General features: G+C 39.8%; 1 non-coding gene across 1 annotated transcript; it reads right to left on the bottom strand.

The window, feature by feature from the left end:
• Window positions 1–11,453: 11,453 nt before the first annotated feature.
• LOC147365439 (U6 spliceosomal RNA) lies at window positions 11,454–11,556 on the bottom strand. Its single transcript, XR_015135658.1, has one exon. It is a non-coding gene; the product is annotated as a U6 spliceosomal RNA (small nuclear RNA).
• Between the last annotated feature and the right edge of the window lie 11,156 nt (window positions 11,557–22,712).

Raw genomic sequence — 22,712 nt, 5'->3', positions numbered from 1 at the left:
ATGGCATCTGAAGTGTGTGTGAATGTGGCAGGGGGCAGTACTGTGGAACTGAACACTTACCCTATGGGATCCGGTGCTAACTTTAGCTAGACAGTGTCAGGATTGACTTATATTGTATGACACCCAGCTGGTGTTGTAGGATTGCTTGGTGCAGAAAAAATTACTACACGTTGGTGATCAGAAATACCGGGAGTAGCACGCCGAGAGTAGAGATAAACAGTAGAGAAGAGATTTTTCTGTGGGTCCCCTTTGCTAGCTTTCCTACCAGATCGAAACTTCTTATTGATTTGTGTGAACTTTTTATACTATTTTGGAGAAGGGAATGGCAACCCACTCCAGTATTTGTGACTGGAGAATCCCATGAACAGAGGAGTCCATGGGTCACAAAGAGCGACTAATACTTTATACTATTTACCATGGCTTCTCTTAGCTCAAGCTGCTATAAGATGAAGTGGCTTAAACAGCAGATATTTACTTCTTACAGTCTTGGAAGTTCAGGACCTAGGTACTGGCAGGTCTGGTGTCTGATGAGATCCGCTTCCTGGTTTGCGAATGGCTGACTTCTCATTGTGTCCTCACAAGACACAGAGAGAGGGGCGTGGGCAAGGGGAGCACATGCACAAGCTCCAGTGTCTCTCCCTATAAGGGCACTAATGGCATCATGTTAGTCACTCAGTCGTACCCAACTCTTTGTGACCCGATGGACTGTAGCCCTCCAGGCTCCTCTATCCATGGAATTCTCCAGGCAAGAATACTGGAGCAGGTAGCCATTCCCTTCTCCAGGGGAATCTTCCCAACACCAGGGATTGAGCCCTGGTCTCCTGCATTGCAGGCAGATTCTTTACCACTCAGCCGCCAAGGAAGTCATGTACAGTTGGACCGTAAAGAAGGCTGACCACTGAAGAATTGATGCTTTGGAACTGTGGCACTGGAGAAGACTTGGGAGACCCTTGAACAGCAAGGAGATCAAACCAGTCAATCTTAAAGGAAATCAACTCTGAATATTCATTGGAAGGACTGATGCCGAAGCTGAAGCTCCAATACTTTGACCACCTGATGCAAAGAACCAACTCACTGGAAAAGACCTTGATGCTGAGAAAGATTGAGGGCAGGAAGAGAAGGGCCAACAGAGGATGAGATGGTTGGATGGCATCATCGAATCAGTGGACATGAGTTTGAGCAAACTCTGGGAGATAGTGAAGGACGGGGAAGCCTGGCGTGCTGCAGTTCGTGGGGTCGCAGAGATCGAACATGACTTAGTGACTGAACAACCACAGTGCCATCATGAGAACTCCAACTGCATTACCTACCTCCCAAAGTCCCTACTCCCTAATACCCGTCACATTAAGGGTTAAGATTTCAACCGTGAATCATGGGGGGAACAAAAACATACAATTCTCAACATTTCATGATACAAGCACTCAGTCCATACCATGGCTGTTAATCTTTTATGAAGTTTCCCTAGAATGTCGTTTATCTTTCTAATTTAATTTTAAGAATCTAATAGATACTATATTTTATAAGATTCAAAAGTTAAAACTATTCAGAAAGGTAAACAGAGAAAAGTCTCATCTCCACCTCTATCTCCAGTTTGTTCCTCCCCATCCCCTTTAGGAAACTCCTTTCCTGGTCTTCATTTTGTAAACATAAACAAAATTGTTTCTATAGTCTTTTCATTCCTTTTCTTACATAAAACATAGCAAACAAACAAACAAAAAATATGTTCTGACCTTAGTCTTTCTCTTAATTTTCACTGTAGATCTGCAGGTGATCACTCCATATCCATACATAGGGGTCTTCTTCATCCTGCCAATTGCCCAATAGTCTACTGTGTGGATGCTCCACAGTTTATGCTGAATACTTGACTGATTTCCAGGTATTTTATAATTATAAGCAACGTTTAAACGAATAATGCTTTCCATACATCTGTGAAGTATATTTATAGGATAGATTCCTAGAAGTGAAACTGCTGTGTCAAAGAATTGTCACTTGTCTCTGAACTTTATGATGTCTTTCATTATAAAGAAATTTTAAGTTTTTATGCTATTTTTTTTCCTATTTAATACTTTTGGGTTTTGTTTTGCCTTCCTTGGGAAGACCCACTCTGATCCTAAATTATAAAAGCGTTCTATTTTCTCTCAAGGTGTGTAAGGACACATTTAAACACACACCTATCTTTATCATATATGGATTTCATATTGTCTGTGATGTAGGGTCCTACATCGTATTTTCTCGCATAAGGATATCCTGTAACACTTAATGCCTCATTAGTGGAACTTATCACCTTCTTTCTCCTTCTTCCTGGAAAGGTGAATTTGTGTCAAATATTAACTTTCTATTTAACTGTGAGTTCCTGGATAGTAAACATTGTGCCTTATTCACTTTTATATGCCTGATAGCTCCTACCACAGTCTTGGCTTGTAATAGATGTTAAATACTTCTTGATGAATTCAATAGCAACTATAGAATGGCAGCCAGCCTTCCAATCTCAGGCATGATAAAATAAGAGAAAATAGACTTATGGTGCCATTAGAAACATTAAATTTGTGTTAAGATAAACTTCTAAAACTCCAGCAGTATGAGACACTGGGGTAAATGATAAAAGAAGGAATTCTTGGAGGTCTTACAGTCTATGAAAATTCTGGGTGAAACAAGTCAGAAGTGTTAAAAAAAAAGAAGTTTTATAACATTGGCAGAAATAATTTTACAATACTGGGAGTGTGTTTCTGTGACTTCTTTAGAAATCAGTACCTTATGGGAGAAATCTCATCTGTTCAACAAGTATTAGACTGAGCCAGATGAAACTGCTAATACTGAACTGTTCTTTATCTATGAAAGCTGCAGTTTCATATGGAACCACCCAATATTTATTGAACTTTGTGCCGCAGGTATTATATAAATAAAGTGACATATGATATTTCATTGGAAAAAACAACTATGGTCCCCATCCTAATGGAGCTGAAAATTTAGTGAGCAAGACAGACTATAAACAAGAAAGTAAGAAAGAAGTATAAATAATGATAAATCTCTAGATTAGTATGTCTTTCTAATATTTATTTGACTCATTCAAAATGTGTTGAAGTTGCTATAAACTATAGTTTATAAGAAAGTATAACACTTTTTCATTATTTTATTTTATTATAACCCTTTACTTCACTCTTAACCTTCTATACATCTTTTGTCTATACTTTCCAATCTTAATTAAATTGTGCTTAGTTAACATATGATTTTAAAGTCATTTTTATTGAAGTACAATTTAGATTGGCAATCACATTTACACTTTTTGAGTGTACCATTCCATGAATTTTAACAAATGGATGTATCTGTGTAACCACCACCTTGATCAAAGTGTAGAATATTTTTCTCACCTCAGAATGCTCCCTCATGCCCTTTGTAGTCTATGGTTGAGTTGATTAGCTTAACTCTCTGTTGTTAGACTGGGCCCCTCTGGATACCTACTCTTCTTTCACAGACAGCCTAGTCTTCTAGGTGTGAGGAGAGAGGTCTGGCCTTGAGAGAGGAAGTTTCAGGGACCTTGGTCATGCCCAGGAGATCTAGTTTATATGAAGCACCTAAAGGGGTGTGCAGTTTGGCTGGGATCCACCAGCCTGCATCGATAACCCATGACTCGCCAAACACGTCTGGACACATTTTCTCTCAACCACAGAGCTCAGCCCACCGGTGTATGTCTCCCTTTCAACTTACCCAGTCTCTTTAGTTTGCCCACATATTGCTTATCTTAGCCTTCCCGAACCCTTGCGGTTCCTTTGAAGCCTTGAACATTTTAGGCATGGAATCCGTGGTCTGTGTAGGATGTGTGTATTGTAATAAATAGTTTGTCCTTCCTTTGAAGGGTCTGAATGCTGTAGAAAGGGAAAGATGAGTCTTCTATGAATGTCTCTGAGGAAAGAGGTTCAGGGACTCTGGCTCTGATTCACAGGGGACTGTGCTAAGTGACAGAGCTCATGACTCACATGTGGATGCAGCAGTTTGGCAGAGTTGGCAATGAAACATTAGCTGCTGCTTTGTGCCTTTGCTAAGTATAACTGGATGAAGAATAAGTATTTCCAAGTAGTTGCAGCCATGTCACTATTCCTTTCAAACAAAGGAATACCAGCCAGTGGCCTCCTTTTCTAGTCTTCCAGATTTGCAGTCACAAGCAGGCTATTTATTTCAATAATGCTTATGATAAATGAAAGTAGCAATGATGTCTGAACTATTACTAATATGTGCTGTGTTAGATAATCAATAAATTAATAACATGTATGCAGAGTACATCATGAGAAACACTGGGCTGGATGAAGCACAAGCTGGAATCAAGATTGCGGGGAGAAATATCAATAACCTCAGATAAGCAGATGACACCATCCTTATGGCAGAAAGTGAAGAAAAACTAAAGAGCCTCTTGATAAAAGTGAAAGAGAAGATTGAAAAACTTGGCTTAAAGCTCAACATTCAGAAAACTAAGATGATGGCATCTGGTCCTATCACTTCATGGGAAATAGATGGGGAAACAGTGGAAACAGTGTCAGACTTTATTTTGGGGGGCTCCAAAATCACTGCAGATGGTAATTGCAACCACGAAATTAAAAGACACTTACTCCTTGGAAGGAAAGTTATGACCAACCTAGACAGCATATTAAAAAGCAGAGACATTACTTTGTCAACAAAGGTCTGTTTAGTCAAGGCAATGTTTTTTCCAGTAGTCATGTATGGATGTGAGAGTTGGACTCTGAAGAAAGCTGAGCGCTGAAGAATTGATGCTTTTGAGCTGTGGTGTTGGAGAAGACTCTTGAGAGTCCCTTGGACTGCAAGGAGATCCAACCAGTCCATCCTAAAGGAAATCAGTTCTAAATATTCATTGGAAGGACTGATGTTGAAGCTGAAACTGCAATACTTTGGCCACCTGATGTGAAGAGCTGACTCATTGGAAAAGACCTTGATGCTGGGAAAGATTGAAGGCAGGAGGAGAAGGGGATGACAGAGGATGAGATGGCTGGATGGCATCACTGACTCAATGAACATGAATTTGAGTAAACTCTGGGAGTTGGTGATGGACAGGGAGGCCTAGCGTACTACAGTCCGTGGGGTCACAAAGAGTCGGACACAACTGAGTGACTGAACTGAACTGATGAATGTGTTTTTAAATAAACGTATTGGTTATCAAATACTACATATATTAGTATTAGATGTAGTATTGGTTATCTAATACTAGATATATTCCTACAGTGAAGTAATTCCCACATACAATTAATTCTTGGAAGTATCTTCAGAGCTTATTGAAAATGCATATTCCCTGGAGATTCTGACTGAGTCATCTCGGGAAGGGTCTCAGAAATCTGCATTTTCATCCAACTCCCCAGTTGGTCCTGATAGCAGTAGCCAGGGTTGATCCTTGAAGGGCATCGCATTTGAAACAAGCAGGCCTGGGTTCTGGAGTTCTAGGGTTCCATCCACCAGCCGTGTGGCCTTGGTTTTGACATGTCACCTTCTGGGCCTCTGGGCCACTGGGAAATGGTTCACAAGCAGTTTCTGAGCAGAGCAGAAACATGGTGTGAGGTAGGCTTGGGGGAGGTTAAACTGGTTGAGTTGAGGCTTGAGACATGCGAGTTAAGAGATAGCTGCCACAGTGCAGGCAGAGCTGTGACGACGGATGATGGGAGGAAAGGCAAAGGGGGTCTGAGAGGAGAGCTGGTGCAGAGCAGGAGTCAGAGGACTCGGTGACTGCTACAGAGGGCGAGGAAGAGGAAGGGGAAAGGGAGCCCAGGATTTCACACCTGGGTGCCTAGGTCAATGGGAATTTCCTTTATAGAAATAAGGGAGTCGGGAAGAAGAGATGGATAAAACACCCACAGCGCCTCTGAGGGATGGTGGCCATGCACGGAGCTCTGTTCTGGGATGTGTCCCCATCTGGTTAGAGGATCTGTGACTGGGGTGCAGGAGAGGCAGACAGCAGCTCGTCATCACAGACTCCTTCCATCACCTTTGGCAAATCCACTCACCTCCTGGAATTCAGTTTCCTCATTTGTAAATTAAAGAAGAAGGACTAGAAACCAGGGATTCTTGCCGGATCTATGATACATGATAGGCAAGATGTTCATGAATGGGGCTATCTAAATTTTCTATGGAGAAGGCCTCGAGCTTTCATCAAGGTCTCAAAGGAGTGAGTGGCCCAAGAGGAGTTAGTAACCACAGGTAACAGACAACTTCTTTCAAAAAAACTTTCTATATGGGAAATTTCAAATTCAGAAAAGAGGATAAATGAGAGAGATATGCCCTTAATACTCACTTGACTTTAATAATTGAAATGGTCTCTTAAGTCCTTTTTAGAGTGTTAGTATTTCATTGTATGGAGGTACCATACTTTAAGTGTGACTTTTCTTTCATGTATTGCCTCTGAGTAGGCTTGCCTCAAAAAAGTCACTGTTCCCTATCAGAATGGTTATCATAAAAAACAAACAAACACACACAAATATCAAATGTTGGTGAAGATGTGGAGAAAAGAGAACCCTTATACATTGTTGGTAGGAATGTAAATTGGCATAACCATTGTGGAAACAATACGGGGGGTTCTCCAAAAAACTAAAAATAGAACATATGACCCAGAAATTTTACTCCTGGGTATATCTAAAAAAAACACCACTAATTCAAAAAGATACCTGTACCCCAATGTTCATAGCAGCATTATTTACAAGAGGCAAGTTATGGAAGCAACTTAAGTGTCTGTCAATAGATGAATGGATAAAGAAGATTTGATTACATATATATATATACATACACACACACATATATATACATATATAAATATATATATATCACATCTTTTTATCCATATATCTGAATACATGTGTATGTGTGTGTATATATATACTACTCAGCCATACCAGACATGGAACAATGGACTGGTTCAAATTCAGAAAGGAGTACATCAAGGCTGTATATTGTCACCCTGCTTATTTAACTTCTATGCAGAATATATCATGCAAAATGCCAGGCTGGATGAATGACAAATAGAAATCAAGATTGCCAGGAGAAATATCAATAACCTCACATACGTAGATGACACCACCCTAATGGCAGACAGTGAAGAGGAATGAAAGAGCCTCTTGATGAAGGTGAAAGAGGAGAGTGAAAAAGCTGGCTTAAAATTCAACATTCAAAAAACTAAGATCACGGCATCTGATCCCATTACCTCATGGCAAATAGATGGAGAAAAAATGGAAACAGTGACAGACTTTATTTTCTTGGACTCCAAAATCACTGTGGACAGTGACTGCAGCTATAAAATCAAAAGACGCTTGCTCCTTGGAGGAAAAGCTATGACAAACCTAGACAGTGTGTTAAAAAGCAGAGACATTACTTTGCCAACAAAGGTCCATATAGTCAAAGCTATGGTTTTTCCAGTAGTCACGTATGGATGTGAGAGCTGGATCACAAAGAATGCTGAGCACCAAGGAACTGATGCTTTCAAACTGTGGTGCTGGAAAAGACCCTTGAGAGTCCCTTGGACTGCAAGGAGATCAAACCAGTCCATCCTAAAGGAAATCAACCCTGAAAATTCATTGGAAGGACTGATGCTGAAAGTGAAGCTCTAATACTTTGGCCATCTGATGCGAAGAGCTGACTCATTAGAAAAGACCCTGATGCTGGGAAAGATTGAAGGCATAAGAAGAAGAGGGCGACAGAGAATGAGATGGTTTGATGGCGTCACTGACTCAAGGGACATGAATTTGAGCAAACTCCAGGAGAGAGTGAAGGACAGGAAAGCCTGGCATGCTGCAGTTCATGGGTCGCAGAGTTGGACACGACTTAGCAACTGAGCAACAACAACTAAAGGATCATGACTTCAGAGGGTTAAGGTCTTTAAGTTCCTGCTTCTCTCTCTTTTTTCCCCCCAAAGAGAAGACTTTGTTATTTCTGCCATAGTGAGTACAACATATTACTTAAACATACTTTGTATCCATGGAGATGAAGGCAAACCAGACAGTCACCATTTTAAAGCAAAGAAACAAGAGAATACTCATCTGCTTTCACTTTTTAGATTATAAGCATCTAATTCTATTATATAAAAGATTCATATATTTCTTCATCTGTATTTATCAATCTTCAAACACTTGTGAAAGTGGAAGTCGCTCAGTCATGTCCGATTCTTTGCAACTCCATGGACTTTACAGTCCATGGAATTCTCTAGGCCAGAATACTGGAGTGGGTAATTTCACATATTACAGATGGAAAAACTCCATGCAACAGATTCCCAAAATGCAGATATTTGAATGGAAGGGTCATTCACAGCTAAGGTATGTCACTAGGAAATTTCAGAATCCGCTTCTTGCCGTTTTTTCAACCTCAAAATTCATTTTATTAAAAGTAGGGATGCATTTGACAGTCCCTGTTTCTCCGTCTTCACAATCAAATCTTGCTTTTGGCCATTGTCTCCTGTAAGGTTTCTGATGGCATGTACCACCCATTGGGTCAGAAAGGGGTGACTGTCATTGACACTGCAGCTGCTCAGGATCAAGAAACTGCTGTCCAGCTATTTACCTTGTCCTGGTGATCTTTGTTCTTACAGCACAGTTTTCCAATCAGACAAACGAAATGAGACATAAACGCTTTAGTCAGTCTTATTTGCGGTATCATCTTCGGCTCTTCTGCAACCAGAGGTACTGATGATGTTTGTGGTGTTTTTTGAGCTACATGAATCAGTCATAAAAGACTTGATTGCAGGTTTTTAATACAAGGATATAACTCAGAAATGAAATGGTCGGATGGAGGCGATGTACAGGACAAAGTATGGGAAAGGGCATGGAGCTTTCATGCCCCTCCAAGCTCGCCAGTCTGGACACTTCCTGCTTCTCTTTCAAGAAGCCAAAGTGGGTACTTCACTGGTAGTCCAGTGGTTAAGACTCTGCCCACTCAATGCAGCGGGCCCAGGTCCCATCCCTGGTCAGGGAACTGGGGATGCCACGACTAAGACCCAGCACAGTCAAATAAATGAAGAAAAGAAGAAGCCAAAGTGATAGCTACTTAGAAAAATGCAAGACTGACTGTTATTAGCAGCCTTGTAGCTAAAGAAAGTGATGAATCTGATAGAAGTTGTAAGGAACATTTTCAGTAAATAGTATTAATGTGTAAGTCTCTTTTTTGTGATTTCCTGCTTTAACTGACTTTTTCAATTACCAAACAAACCACCTATTTTAAGAGCTGGCAAAGAGGTTTGCAGAAAATGTTATCTCCCCCTCACTGTTCATGCTTCCCTTCTTCCACATGAAGAGATTCTCATTTTTAGCTGTGCTCTAGCCACCTCTCCATCCCAAATAAAAATATTTCTTAGTCCCTTGAAGTTCAGCATAACCATGTGACTAAAGCCTGGTGAACAGACAGACATATATTGAAATATCTTTTGGCAACTCCTGGGAATGTTCTTTAAGCAATAGCTATAATGTGCTCTTTGCTCCTCTCTTCTTTGTCTGCCTTCAATTCTGGTACCTGGAATGCATATGTGATGGCTGGAGCTCTAGCCACCAACTTGAGTTATAAGGAAAATGTAGAGGAGTCCTGGTCCTCTGAGGACTTTATGTACCCCAGTTGTCAGAATAACATGGAAATTTCATGTCTGCCTTCCTTAAATTACTATTATTTTAGTTCTCTGTGATTCACAATCAAGCTTCATTATAAATGATAAAGAGAGTTTGGGTCTTATTATTTTTTCTGAACTGAAATACAACTTGACCTGAATATTCTGGCAACCAATATTTACGTAGACATTATTACAACACTTAGGGGCTTAATAGAAGCAATACTGGAACTAGGAAGAGAACCCTCTCAGGTCTTTTAAACTCAAAGACTCCACAGTGCTACAATTTACTTGTTTTTTTTTTTTTTTTTTTAAATCATAAAGTGTATGCCTTGCCCTAAGATAATCCTATTAAAACCAGTAATTCAGCTTAGTGGTCATAGTAAATACTTTTGCCTGCAAAATTTCCTCAGGCCATATTGATTTATTTTCCCTTGTCTAACTTGGAAATGGTTGCAGTTTTAGAGCCAGGACCAGTGTGTTAACACAGATTGATGACATAAGTACCCTGTTCCCTTGGTTCTCTGTCAACAGAAGATGCATCACTGGCTTTGTAACAGCTTTTGAGAAAAGTATATTAAATGAACTCTTTTTTCCTTAGTAAATGTTAATAGCAATATATGTGTGCGTGTATATATATATATATATAATGTGTATATACATAATATATATTCATTTTTTTTTCATCTTTTCCACATCTAATCTGAAGATTCTTTTGAATTACTTTTGTTTCACAATACACTGAGTCTCTGCTTTATCGAACAAGTTCTTGTGTTTTGGGGTCAATTTGCATCTGTGTTACTAACACTGTGAATGGTTAATACTACATGCTCCTATTTAATTGTCTTTAGATAAAGTTCTTTTCATCCTTTTCTCTATTTTTTCCCAATAGAATTAATCTTTAGGCCTGATTATTGTTTTGAAAGTTAATGAAATTCCAGAATCCAGCTTTAAAATGCAACTCCTCATAATGGACAAAAAGTTTCAGAAAAAATTGGAGCTGTGTCTTCCCCTGAACTTCAGAGAAGAAGGTTGATAGGGTCACATTGTGTCTATAGACAGCTTTGGGTAGTCTGGCTAACACAATGGCAGTTTACAAGTCACTTCCTAGAATGGTCACTGTTGGCATCCTGCCCAGAAACCCTTGGATACTTTTTACTAGCTCTGTTTAATCACTTTCTTTTCCCCCAAATCCCCTAGGGCATCAACAGAATATTTTACATAAAGTATTTTACTTAAAAATGTTATCGAGTAAAGGGGGAATGTAGATAAATGGGTGGATGAATATATTTGTAGAATTTAATATATTTATTAAATCAATATATTATTTATTATAATTTATTGATTATATACTTATTAATTAATAATGTTTAATATATAATTATTAATTATATATTAAATTAATATGTTTGATTTAATTTTTATTGAATAATTCATTAACTGATAAGGGAGAAAACTTGTTAATTATTATCCATTTGCCAGAATAGGTTTCAGAATAACAGAGATTTCGCTCAGGGAATGAAACTGAGGCAGGAACATTTATTCTCTTCTCCTGTGATTTGATGACTATTTTGAGCGTTGTATTTAGATTCCTTTTTGTGTGTGTGTGTGTATCTATTATAGATTTTTAGGTTGCAGTTTTTTTTTTTTGCAGTTTTTTTTTTTTGCTATACAAAAAAACATGAGGTTTTTTGTATAGCAGTCTCTCTGTCTCTCTCTCTATATATACACACACACATATATATGATTGTTTTTAAGTTGCTGAACTCCTAATTTCAAAAGCATTAAAAATACTCTGATTTGTACTCTTTTCCCCTCATGATAACTGCTTTTGATACCATATTTTAACATTTAATTATTTTGTGTATCCTTTAACTGAAAAAATATGGAGGACTTCACAAATTTGTCTGTCATCCTTGCCCAGAGGCCATGCTAATTTTCTCTGTATCCTTCCAATTTTAGCATCCGTGCTGCTGAAGCACGAAGACAGGAACATTTAAGGAGAAATTTCCAAGATCGGGCATGATAACCAGAGAGGCTTGCCCGGTTGAGTGAACGTAGAGGAAGGAAGATCTGCTTGTGTGGGGACTAGCACAAAAGGAACACGAAGGACACGTTTATTTGGTCTTCATTTCCCTTCAGTAGACCCATAAAATATCACAGTTCTGTGTGCAAGGCAGACTGAGCCAGGAGAGGACAAGGCAAAGCACCACCGTCTGGTGACCAAATCTGGAAGGGTCGGAAACCCGCCAAGACACCACCCCGAGGGCAGTGAGGCTGTTCCGGGCTCCTAGACTGAAAAGAGCCTCCCAGCGTGGGGGGGCTCGAATCACCCGGCTGTGTGTCTTCCTGTCTGCCCGCCTCCCAGCTCATTGATTGGGGTGAGTGCTCAGCTGTCTTTTCCTGCTGAGAAAACTGCCTAAGTGCTGCTCTCCGCTCTCCTGCTCTTTCCGACACACACGCACAGACCCACTCCAAGCAGGAGATGAGCTCCAAGCGGCGCAGCAGTCATCTAGTCTATTGATTGCCCTTTTCCGGTGGCCTTTCCTGAGGACCTGCACTTACTGGGATGGCAATGTGTGGAGCTGACGTTTGAAGAAACAGAAGTTGAGAGGAGGTAGCAGCACAGACTGAGGCGCCTTGTTGTGAGAGCCAGGGTCTCATGGGTGGCCTGCACGACTTCCGCGGGCCTCCCTGCCCAGGAGGGCCCATGGGTGACCTGCCCTTTGAGGGGGTTTGAATGGTAGCCAGTGTGTACGCGCTCACTGCCTCAGCTCGGGCACTGTGAGTGACAAGACACAGGAGAGGGAAAGAGGTGGGACTGGGGGATTTTGCTCACTCACAGCTCTCACCAGCATCCTCCAAAGTTGCCCAAAATAAATATTAGATCCATATAACTGTTTCTGGCTATATAAATGCAGTTTCAAAATAAGTCCCTGACACCTCTTCCAACCATAAAGCTGCCCCAAGCCCTTTCTGGGAAGAAATTCTAAACTGAGGGACAACTTGGCACAGAACAGTTCCCTAAGAGAAGTTCTCCAATTAGAGTGGACATCAGCCTATCTACCAATATCTGATTCCTTTTGTAATCCAGGCCTGTGGAAGGCTGCACTTCTCAGCTTTTGTGTTCCTTGAAGTTGAAGAGGGCCATGTGACTAGTTGTGACGGCCACTGTAATGGCACACACCATTTCCAGGCTGAGACAGGGAATCGCCCGTGTGTGACTTTCCAGGCTTTTTCTTGCCCTACTGAGGCAATCGTGTGATGGAAGGTCCAAAAGATAGAAGCAGCCTGGACAACTCAGTCCCCGTGCAGAGGACAACTATCCTAGAGAAATGCCTGGGCCTACAAAGGGCCTGGCATGAGAGAGAAATAAACTTTTGTTGTATAAAGCCTTTGAGTTTGGGGCTTGTCTGTCACTAATTTAGCCAATCCTTACTAATTAATATAAGACGTACTATTCAATGGAGTGCCTATTTTTCCCCCATATACACTATATTTTATTTGATTTGACTTTTTTTTTTTAATTGGAGGATACTTGCTTTACAGTGTGTTGGCTTCTGCTATACATCAACATGAATCTGCCTGTTAATTCTCCTCGGATGCCACGTTTCCTTCCTTCAGCTGAGTACTATCCTCTGAACCAGACCTCTCTCTTCCAATCTTCTCCCAAGCCAGATACCCCTTCCAGGCCTTGCTTCCACAGAGCCTGCTCAATTGTGGAGTTCATGCTTAACCACTCAAATCTTAGGGTGCTACAGACTCAAGAATCTTTCTCAGCCAGACTGGCCAAAGCAGGAAGGTCTGTTGAAAACTTATCCATTTGTTTCATGAACCAAAAAAATGTTAAGCCCCATGGGGAATTAGTTTGAGTATTCAGGGAAGAGAGACTATTTGCCTGTCTTCACTCAATAAGTATCTTTACCTGATTCAATTGTGAAGCAGATCAAGTATGTCTTCACTAGGTAAAGGTAAGACTACTTTCCTTTTTTCCTGACACCTGTAAGTCAATCTTAGGACTTAAAATGTTGGTGTAAAAATAATTGCTTTTCTATGTCTATGAAGTTAACACTTAAGTGCCCGGAGGCTCTGCCAATGACGAAACATGAAAACCCAAGCATTTCCACAGAAGGATGCCCCCTTGACCAAATAAAATGTCTCCTTGCTCTAAAAGTCAGGCTTGCAGGCTTGTGAACTGCTCCATTGATTTGTCTGAAACTTGCCATGACTGCTGGGAAGGAACTAACTAGGTCTCTTTTCTCACTGATCACCTCTGAGCCAAACCTTCAGGATAAACAAAGCAATGTCTCCTCAGATGGGCTGTAAGAAATCTTCCAAGGTCACCTTTGAAGTTAGTGAAGTAGGCATCACTCAGATGGTATGTGCACTTGCAATTTTAACTTATTTAGAAGCAAGTAACAGAAAGTCTCAACACAGAGGTTTGAACAATTAGCATTCAATTGATGATTTCTCCTTGGTTTAATACTTTAGAGCTTCAAAGACCTCTTGAAGGTAAGAGGTATCCTTCAGAGAGCACTGGAATGTTATCCCTCGTCCCCAGGACACAGAAGCTTTTTTTTAAATGAGCTGTAGAAAGGCTGGAAAGCAGCCAATTGTCAGGAAAGTCTCTGTGGGTTATGTGCAGGGCAGTCATGCTGATCTTACTTTCTGCAGAAGACACTGGTAGTTGCCTCAGTGCTACAACCTGCTGCGTATCTATCCAACATCCAATATTTCTCTCTCTTTCCTTCTCCAGCTCTTTCAGGGAGGCAATAGTCTACTGATAAATCATACCTAGCTTAAGCCAGTCATGACAGTGCCGTTTCCTGCTTTCTCAGATTCACAGATAAAGATGACCTCATTATGGCCAATGAGATATAAGGGTAGGTTTGCTAGGGAACTTCTGGGAAGATACTTGTATTTGTAATGAAATGAACAGGCATGGCTGGCACTAAATCCTGCCTTAAATGTAAAGATAATGCTTAGTGATAGAGCAGTCATTTTGCAATCATTAGACCAAGCAAGAGGGAGACGTTTCAAGAAAAAGCTTGAGATGCTAGCTAGCTCTCCCCTCAAAACCTCTGCATCTGGCTGAGATGGAGTGACAGGGATCAGGTTTACCCTTCTACCTGAAATGGACATAAAAGAGGACAAAATATACGAAGTGACAGATTTCAAGGCAATGAAAAACAGTGATATATAAGAAGCTGAGAGGAAAAAAACATGAGCTCTATGATTGCTCCAGATTTCTGCCTTGACAAGGGTTTCCAGGTTGTGGGACAGGAAGGAGGGACCCAGGCAGAGCTAGTGGCCTTCCTGAGTTAAAAAGATAGAGGAAGAATCTGAGGGGACAAGGGCAGCTAGGTTTGCAGGATGGGGTACTGGAGTAGAGGGAGCTACCAAGACAGAAATCCAGCAGTCTGCAGAGAGTTTTCCTTGAGTTTCAGCCAAATATTGATCAACACAGCATGTAAGAAAATTGTGTAAGGCCAGGGAAAAAAAGTGAATTATGATATGTTGCCTGACCACATGGAATCAAATTAGAAATTAATAACAGAAAGATCTCTGAAAAATCCCTAAATATTTGGAAATTAAACACTTCTCAAAATAACTGTAATAAAGGAAATAAAAAGGGAAATTAGAAATTAGTTGGAACTAAAAAAAAAAAAGTATATCAAGTTTGATGGGATGCAACTTGGCGGAAAGTTATAGCACTATTTTAGCAAAAAAGATTTTTAAGTACTTTCAAATTAGTGATCTAACCTTCTATCTTGAAAAAAAAAATAACAACTAGAAAAGAGCCAGTGAGACCCAAGATAAACAGAAGAAAGGAAATAATAAATTTTAGCGCAGAAATCAGTGACATAGAAAACAGAAAAAAAAAAAAGATTGAAGAAATAAAAAGCCAGTCCTCTGGGAAGATTAATATATGTAATTAACAATCCTTATTAGTTAAAAAAGAAAGACAAAAATTAGCAATGTCAGGAATAGTAAAAGTAAAATTGCCACAGATCTACAAATCTTAAAAGGGTAACAGTGGAGTATTATGAATAAGTTTATGTCAATAAGTATGATAGATGAAAGGGAAAAATCCTTTGAAAGACCTACAAAAAACACACACAAAAAGAAATAATCTGACTAGCTCTGTATCTGTTAAAGAAATTGAGTTTATAGTTAAACTTGGTCCACATGACTTTGCTCATAAACTCTACCAAACACTTAAGGAATATTAATCCTAGAGAACTCTATTATAATTCTAACACAACTGACCCCACAGAAAATCTCCCCCCAAAATTGAAGATGAGGAAAATGTTTCCTAATTCAGTTTATATGGGCACATAACCCTGAGATTAAAACCAGATAAAGACATTACAAGAAAAGAAAACTACAGTGTAATATACCCCATAAATATGTATGCAAAAATTTTAAACAGACATTAGAAATGCAACATTGGTTTAACATTTGAAAACTGTCAATGTAATTCACCAAATAAACAAACTAAAACCCAAGCAACTTTATGTGATCATCTCAATAAATGAAGAAAACATTTTTTAAAAACTCAGCATCCATTCCTTATATAAATTATCTGCAAACTAGGAATAAAAGGAATTTTCCTTAACCTGACAAAAGACATTTACAAAAATGTACAGATAACATCATACTTGATGGAAGACTGACTAGTGTCTTCCTAAGATCAGAAACAGGACAAAGATGACCTCTCTCAACAGTTCTTTTCAACACTGCCATTGATGGCAGTGCGATCAGGCAAAAGTAAACAAATAAAAGCATTTGTTTTTATGGAAAAAACAAAAAGAAAGAAAAGGCATTCAGCTTGGAAAGAAAGAAATAAAACTATTTACATACATACACAGAAAACTGTGTAATCTATAAGAAAGCTACTAAAATAAAAAGGTGAGTTTGGCAAGGTTGCAAGATACATGCATAATCTATAAAAATCAATTTTATTTCTATATACTAACAATGGACAATCAAATATTGAAAGTGTAAAAAACAATACCAATTACTATAGCACAAAATATTTAAAATATTTAAAGATAAATCTAATGGAAGTGTTCAACATCTATATACTATACATATTATTAAAAGAAAATTCATAAGTTACAAATAAATGGACAGATCAATTGTGTTTATGGGTCTGAAAACTCAGTTATTACTACAATGCCATTCCTTCCCAAACTGTAGATTTGATGAATCTCAACCAAAATCCTAGCAAGCTTTTTTTTGTAGAAATTGACAAACTGATTCTAAAATTCATATTGTAGTACAAAAGACCAAAACTAGACAACCATCTTTGAAAAAATTTGTTGAAATTAAATTATTCGCTTTCAAGAGGTTACAAACCTACCATAATTGAGACAGGATGATAATAACACAGTTAGATAAATAGATGAATGAAACTGAATGGAGAGACCAAAAATAAGTCCATACCTATATCAATAACTTATTTTTCACAAAATTCCAAAAGCAGTTCAGTATAGAAAGATAACACCAGAATAACTAAATATCCATATGCAAGAAGAAAAAGTGGAGTCTGAGCCTTGTGTGTGTGCGCTCATCACGTCTGACTCTTTGCAACCCTTTGGGTTATAGCCCACCAGTTTTCACGGTCCATGAGATTCTTTAGGCAAGATTACTGGAGTGGGTTGCCACTTTCTCCTCCAGGGGATCTTCCTAACCCAGGGATCGAACCCACGTCTTCTGTGTCTCCAGCACTGCAGGCGAATTCTTTACCCCTGAACCCTACCTCATACTATACACACAATTAACTCAAAATAGATAGTAGACGTAAATGTAAAACCTAAAACTACATTAAAAAAAAAAAAAACTTCTAGAAGAAAGTATAGAAACTCATGGTGACTTTGGGTTACACAAAGGTTTCTAGATACTACAGTAAAAGCATTATTCATAAAAGAAATAATTTATAAATTGAATCTTATGAAAATAAAATACGTCTGGGGACTTCCCTCTTGGTCCAGTGGCTAAGACTGCATGCTTCCAATGCAGGGGGGCCAAGGTTCATTCCCTGATCAGGGAACTGGATCCCAAATGCCACAAATAAGAGTTTGCATGCCGCAACAAAGATCCTATAAGATCCAGAGTGCCGCAACTAAGAACTGGCACAGCCAGAATGAATAAATAAATACTTTTAAAAATAAAAAAGTCTGCTTTTTGAACAACACAAAGAGAATGAACAGGTAAGCCAAAAACTGGGAGAAAACATTTGCAAATAACATATCTTATAAAAGATTTGTTTCCAGAACACACAGAGAACTTTTAAAACCTGATAAAAAGGAAACAAAAGTCCAATCAAGAATGGGCAACATTTTGGACGATGCTTCACTAGGAAAACACAAGGAAACAAACACAGAAAGGGAACAATGTTAGGGAAATACAAAGTGAAAACACAATGTGATACCACGGTAAACCCATTAGAATGGTGAAGATTTTTTTAAAAATTATCATACCAAGTGTTGGATGAAGGATGAAGAATGGGAACTCTCATACTGACTGGTAAGAAGTTAAAATGGTGGAACCATGTTGGAAACAGAAGATCCCCTAGAGAAGGAAATGGCACCCCACCCCACTTCAGAATGGACCTTAAAATAATTACGCTGAGTGAAAGAATTCAGAGGAAAGGAGTCCATACTGTTGATTCTATTTATATAAAATTTGAGAAAATACAAATTAATCTATAGTGACAGAAAGCAGGTTAATGGTCGTGTGAGGAATGTGGGGACATGGAACAACAGGCTGGTTCAAAATCAGGAAAGGAGTACCTCAAGGCTGTATATTGTCACCCTGCTTACTTAACTTATATGCAGAGTACATCATGAGAAACGCTGGGCTGGAAGAAGCACAGCTGAAATCAAGATTGCTGGGAGAAATATCAATAACCTCAGATATGCAGATGACATCACCTTCATGGCAGAAACCAAAGAAGAATTAAAGAGCCTCTTGATAAAGATGAAAGAAGAGAGTGAAAGGCTGGCTTAAAACTCAACATTCAGAAAACTAAGATCATCATATCTGGTCCCATCACTTCATGGCAAATAGATGAAGAAACAATGGAAAGAGTGAGAGGTTTTATTTTGGGGGGCCCACTGCAGATGGTGACTGTAGCCATGAAATTAAAAGACACTTGCTCCTTGGAAGAAAACTGATGACCAACCTAGGCAGCATATTAAAAAGCAGAGACACTACTTTGCCAACAAAGGTCCATCTATTCAAAGCTATGGTTTTTCCAGTAGTCATGTACAGATGTGAGAGGTGAGTGCGGCAGAATTGATGCTTTTGAACTGTGGTGTTGGAGAAGACTTTTGACAGTCCCCTGGATAACAAGGAGATCAAACCAGTCCATCCTAAAGGAAATCAACCCTGATAATTCATTGGAAGGACTGATGCTGAAACTGAAGCTCCAATATTTTGGCCATCTGATACGAAGAGTTGACTTACTGGAAAAGACCCTGATGCTGGGGGAGGAGAAGGGGACAACAGAGGATGAGATGGTTGAATGGCATCACCAACTTGATGGACATGAGTTTGAGCATGCTCTGGGATTTGGTGATGGACAGGGAAGCCTGGACTGCTGCAGTCCATGGAGTTGTAAAGAGTTGGACATAACTGAGTGAATAGAACAGAACAGAAGAATGTGGAGACAGACAGGAAGAAGGGATAAAACAAAGGAAGGAGTAAACTTTGGAGGGTGACAGACATGTTCACTATTGCGAGAATTGTGGTTTCATGGATATATACAAATGTAAAAATTTATCATATTGTATATTTAAATTACGCTGAGTCTCCTCCATGTCAATTATACCTCTAGAAAACTGGCTGGAAAAAGATGCTATCCCTGATGTTGTTAAGCCATTTAACCAATGGCTGTTTATTTCTAAATCATTGACTATGAAAAAAATCTAAATAATCCAAAATAAGTAATTTCCCCATATTTGCAGCTGGAAGAAAAATTTAATACTATATCTACCCAACACCTTGGCTTACATAATAAAAATCACAGCATATTAAAGCTTGAAGAGACCTTGAGGATTAGCCATTAAACTCTTCCCAACAACCCTCCCCCCATTTTTTTTTTTTTTGCCAGATGAGGGAAATAGAAACCCAGAAAAGTGGAGGTTGCCCAGATATGTCAGGAGATCCATGACAAGAACCACAGTGTTCTCATTCCCAAAGCAGAGCTCTTTCCAGGATGCCATACCACAGTCTGCCATTTTAATTTTTTACTTTCTAAATTTTATTTCCTTAAAACAACAAAGAGAAAAAAAAAATAACACAGAGTGGAATTTCATGCTTACAAGTGGAATTACCTACGGAACGGTTGTATGTTTTATAAATGAGGCAACAGAGCCTTGTGGTACAGGAAAGAAAGGTGATATTCTCTCCTAGAGTCTCAGAGCAAACATGAAACTTGCTGGTCCCTTGAAGCAAGTAAAGGAAAATGACATGACTCACGCCAGCAGTAATTCTCAAGTGTAGACTTACTTCCAGGAGCCAGGACCTGCTTCCCTTCACTGCCACTGAGTTCACACGGCTGGAATACTATCAGACATTTCAGTCCCGAGGCTTCCAAGGGTATTCACACATTAAAAGTGAAGTGCAACAACTCAGTCATGCTGTGTGGGTTGACGTTTTTTAAATGGCATGGGTTGTTTTTTTTGTTTTTTTTTTTTGTAACTTTAAATTTGTTTTAGATTAGGCTTACTCATGAAGAGCAGAAAGTTTCATTCCTTAAATGTTCCCCTCTTTGAGCAAAGGCCAAAGAGGGGCTTCCCTAGTGGCTCAGAGGTTAAAGCGTCTGCCTGCAAGGCAGGAGACCCAGGTTCAATCCCTGGGTCAGGAAGATCCCCTGGAGAAGGAAATGGCAGCCCACTCCAGTATTCTTGCCTGGAGAATCCCATGGACGGAGAGGCTGGTAGGTTACAGTCCACGGGGTCGCAAAGAGTCAGACACGACTGAGCAATTTCACTTAACTTGAGCAAAGGCCAAACAATGAAAATTCTAACTGAAGTATGAGGGGAGCATGAATGTTTCTCTAAACCATGGGAGACTGAGAAACCTTCCTGGCTCCACATGCTGGGAGGGAGGCTGCTTTCTACTCACGCTTTTTCCTTTACCAGAAGGGTGACCAAATCTGGGCTCCCGGGAGATGCTGGAAAGTCACAGTGACTCGCGGAAAAGTTACTAGAATGATTAAGCTTTGAAAGATATAAATGAGCTCTGAGGAAAGATGAAAGGAATGGCAATCACTGAGCCTCAGGGACAAGTTCAGAGGATACTGAATCTCTGCTACTGCTGCTAAGTCACTTCAGTCCTGTCCGACTCTGTGCGACCCCATAGACGGCAGCCCACCAGGCTGCCCCATCCCTGGGATTCTCCAGGCAAGAACACTGGAGTGGGCTGCCATTTATTTCCCAGCCTTCCTGTCCAACTCCTGCCGGAACTGCTCATGACATTAGTTACACCGTATGGTGGACTCTGATATTTGCCCACTTGATATCCATTCCAGTTTCTTCCTCAAAAACAGAATTACGGTTTTGTTAAGGCATGGCAACGTGCCCAGCACAATTCCTCTCTACATCCCCTTGCAGCAAGCGTGCCCATGTGACCCTCGTCTGATCGATGTGAGACGAGCTGGGAGTTTCGAGGAATGCCTTCTCCCCTATCTTCCAGCACCCACTCCTCTACATCTTCTTTTCTGACACATGGACAGGAAACCTGGAGGCGCAACAGATAGCTGGAGATGTAGGGGACAAGCCGAAGGAAGACATCCCAGGGGCCAACTGCCTTCCTGAAATTCTGCTAGGATTATCTCTGGCATTTCGGTCTCAACATTCCCCAAAGGGAATTCAGGATCTTTCCATTTCACACTTCGAGATTTCCTATTTTGCTAAATGGCATCACCACTCCTGCAGTTAAGACTGATCAAAAACCAGGACATCGTGTTGACCCACTCCTCTCACGTCCAAGTCCCCCTAATTCTACCAATCAAAATTTCCCTTTTTTTGTGGGTTCTTAGTTCCACAACCAGAGATCAAACCCAGCCCCCCAGCAGTGGAAGCCCTGAGTCCTAACCCTGGACTCCCAGGGATTCTTCTAACCAAATGTTTTCTAACAGGGTTCTTGCTTCCAATTTTTTACTCATTGTGGTAAAGTTCGCATCAATATAAAATTTAGTGTTTTAACCAAAGTGTAAGTTTGGTGGCATTTAGCACAAAGTTGTGCAAGCATCATCATTACTTTGACCTATATTTTTAGGGGTTTCCAAGTGTTTTCATATGTTTCATGATGAAAACATGTTTTCATCACCCTCACCCCTAAAGAAACCCCAGCCTCATTAAGCAACAGTTCTTATTCTCCCCTACCCTTGGCTCCTGAAAACCACTAATCTACTGCCTATGAATTTGTCTATTCTGGATATTTCATATAAATGAAATCATACAGTATGTGGCTTTCTGCATCTGGCTTCTCTCATTCAGCGTGATGTTTTCAAGGCCCATCTGTGTTGCAGCACACATCAGTACGTGTTCCCTTTCACAGCCAAATAAATTCAAGTGTGTGCATATGCCGCATTTTGCTTAACCATTCATTCCTTGAGGGACGTTTGGATTGTTTCTACGTTTGACTATCATGAATAGTATTGCTATGAACACTTAGTACAAGTGTGCATTATAACATCTGTTTTCAATTTGGGGGGAGGATATGTATTGCTGAGTGGATTTGCTGGGTCATATGGTAATCTATGTTTAGCTTACTGGGGTACTGCCAAAATTTTTCGATAGTGGCTGCACAATTTTACATTCCCACCAGAAATTGGAGGGTTCCAATTACTCCACATCTTCATCACACACGTTCTTTTCTATTTGTTTTAAGTATAGCCATCCTAAGGATTGTGAAGTGGCATCTCCCCTCAGCTTCGATTTATATTTCCCTAGTGATGAATGGCACTCAGCATCTTGTCATGTCTTGTGGCCATTTGTGTATCTTCTTTGGGGAAATGTCTATTCAAGATATTTCCCATTTTCTCTTGGCCTGTTTGGTTTCTTGCTGTTGAGCTGTGAGAGTCCTTTATATATTCTAGATAGTAGACCTTTATCAGATCTAT

Source organism: Bos grunniens, chromosome 10 (assembly GCF_055505025.1).
Source record: "Bos grunniens cultivar Pamir isolate PY7600 chromosome 10, Bosgru_T2T1.0, whole genome shotgun sequence".
Lineage (NCBI taxonomy): Eukaryota > Metazoa > Chordata > Mammalia > Artiodactyla > Bovidae > Bos > Bos grunniens.
The sequence above is the reverse complement of the archived record's forward strand: the minus strand, read 5'-3'. Positions and strand labels throughout refer to the sequence as shown.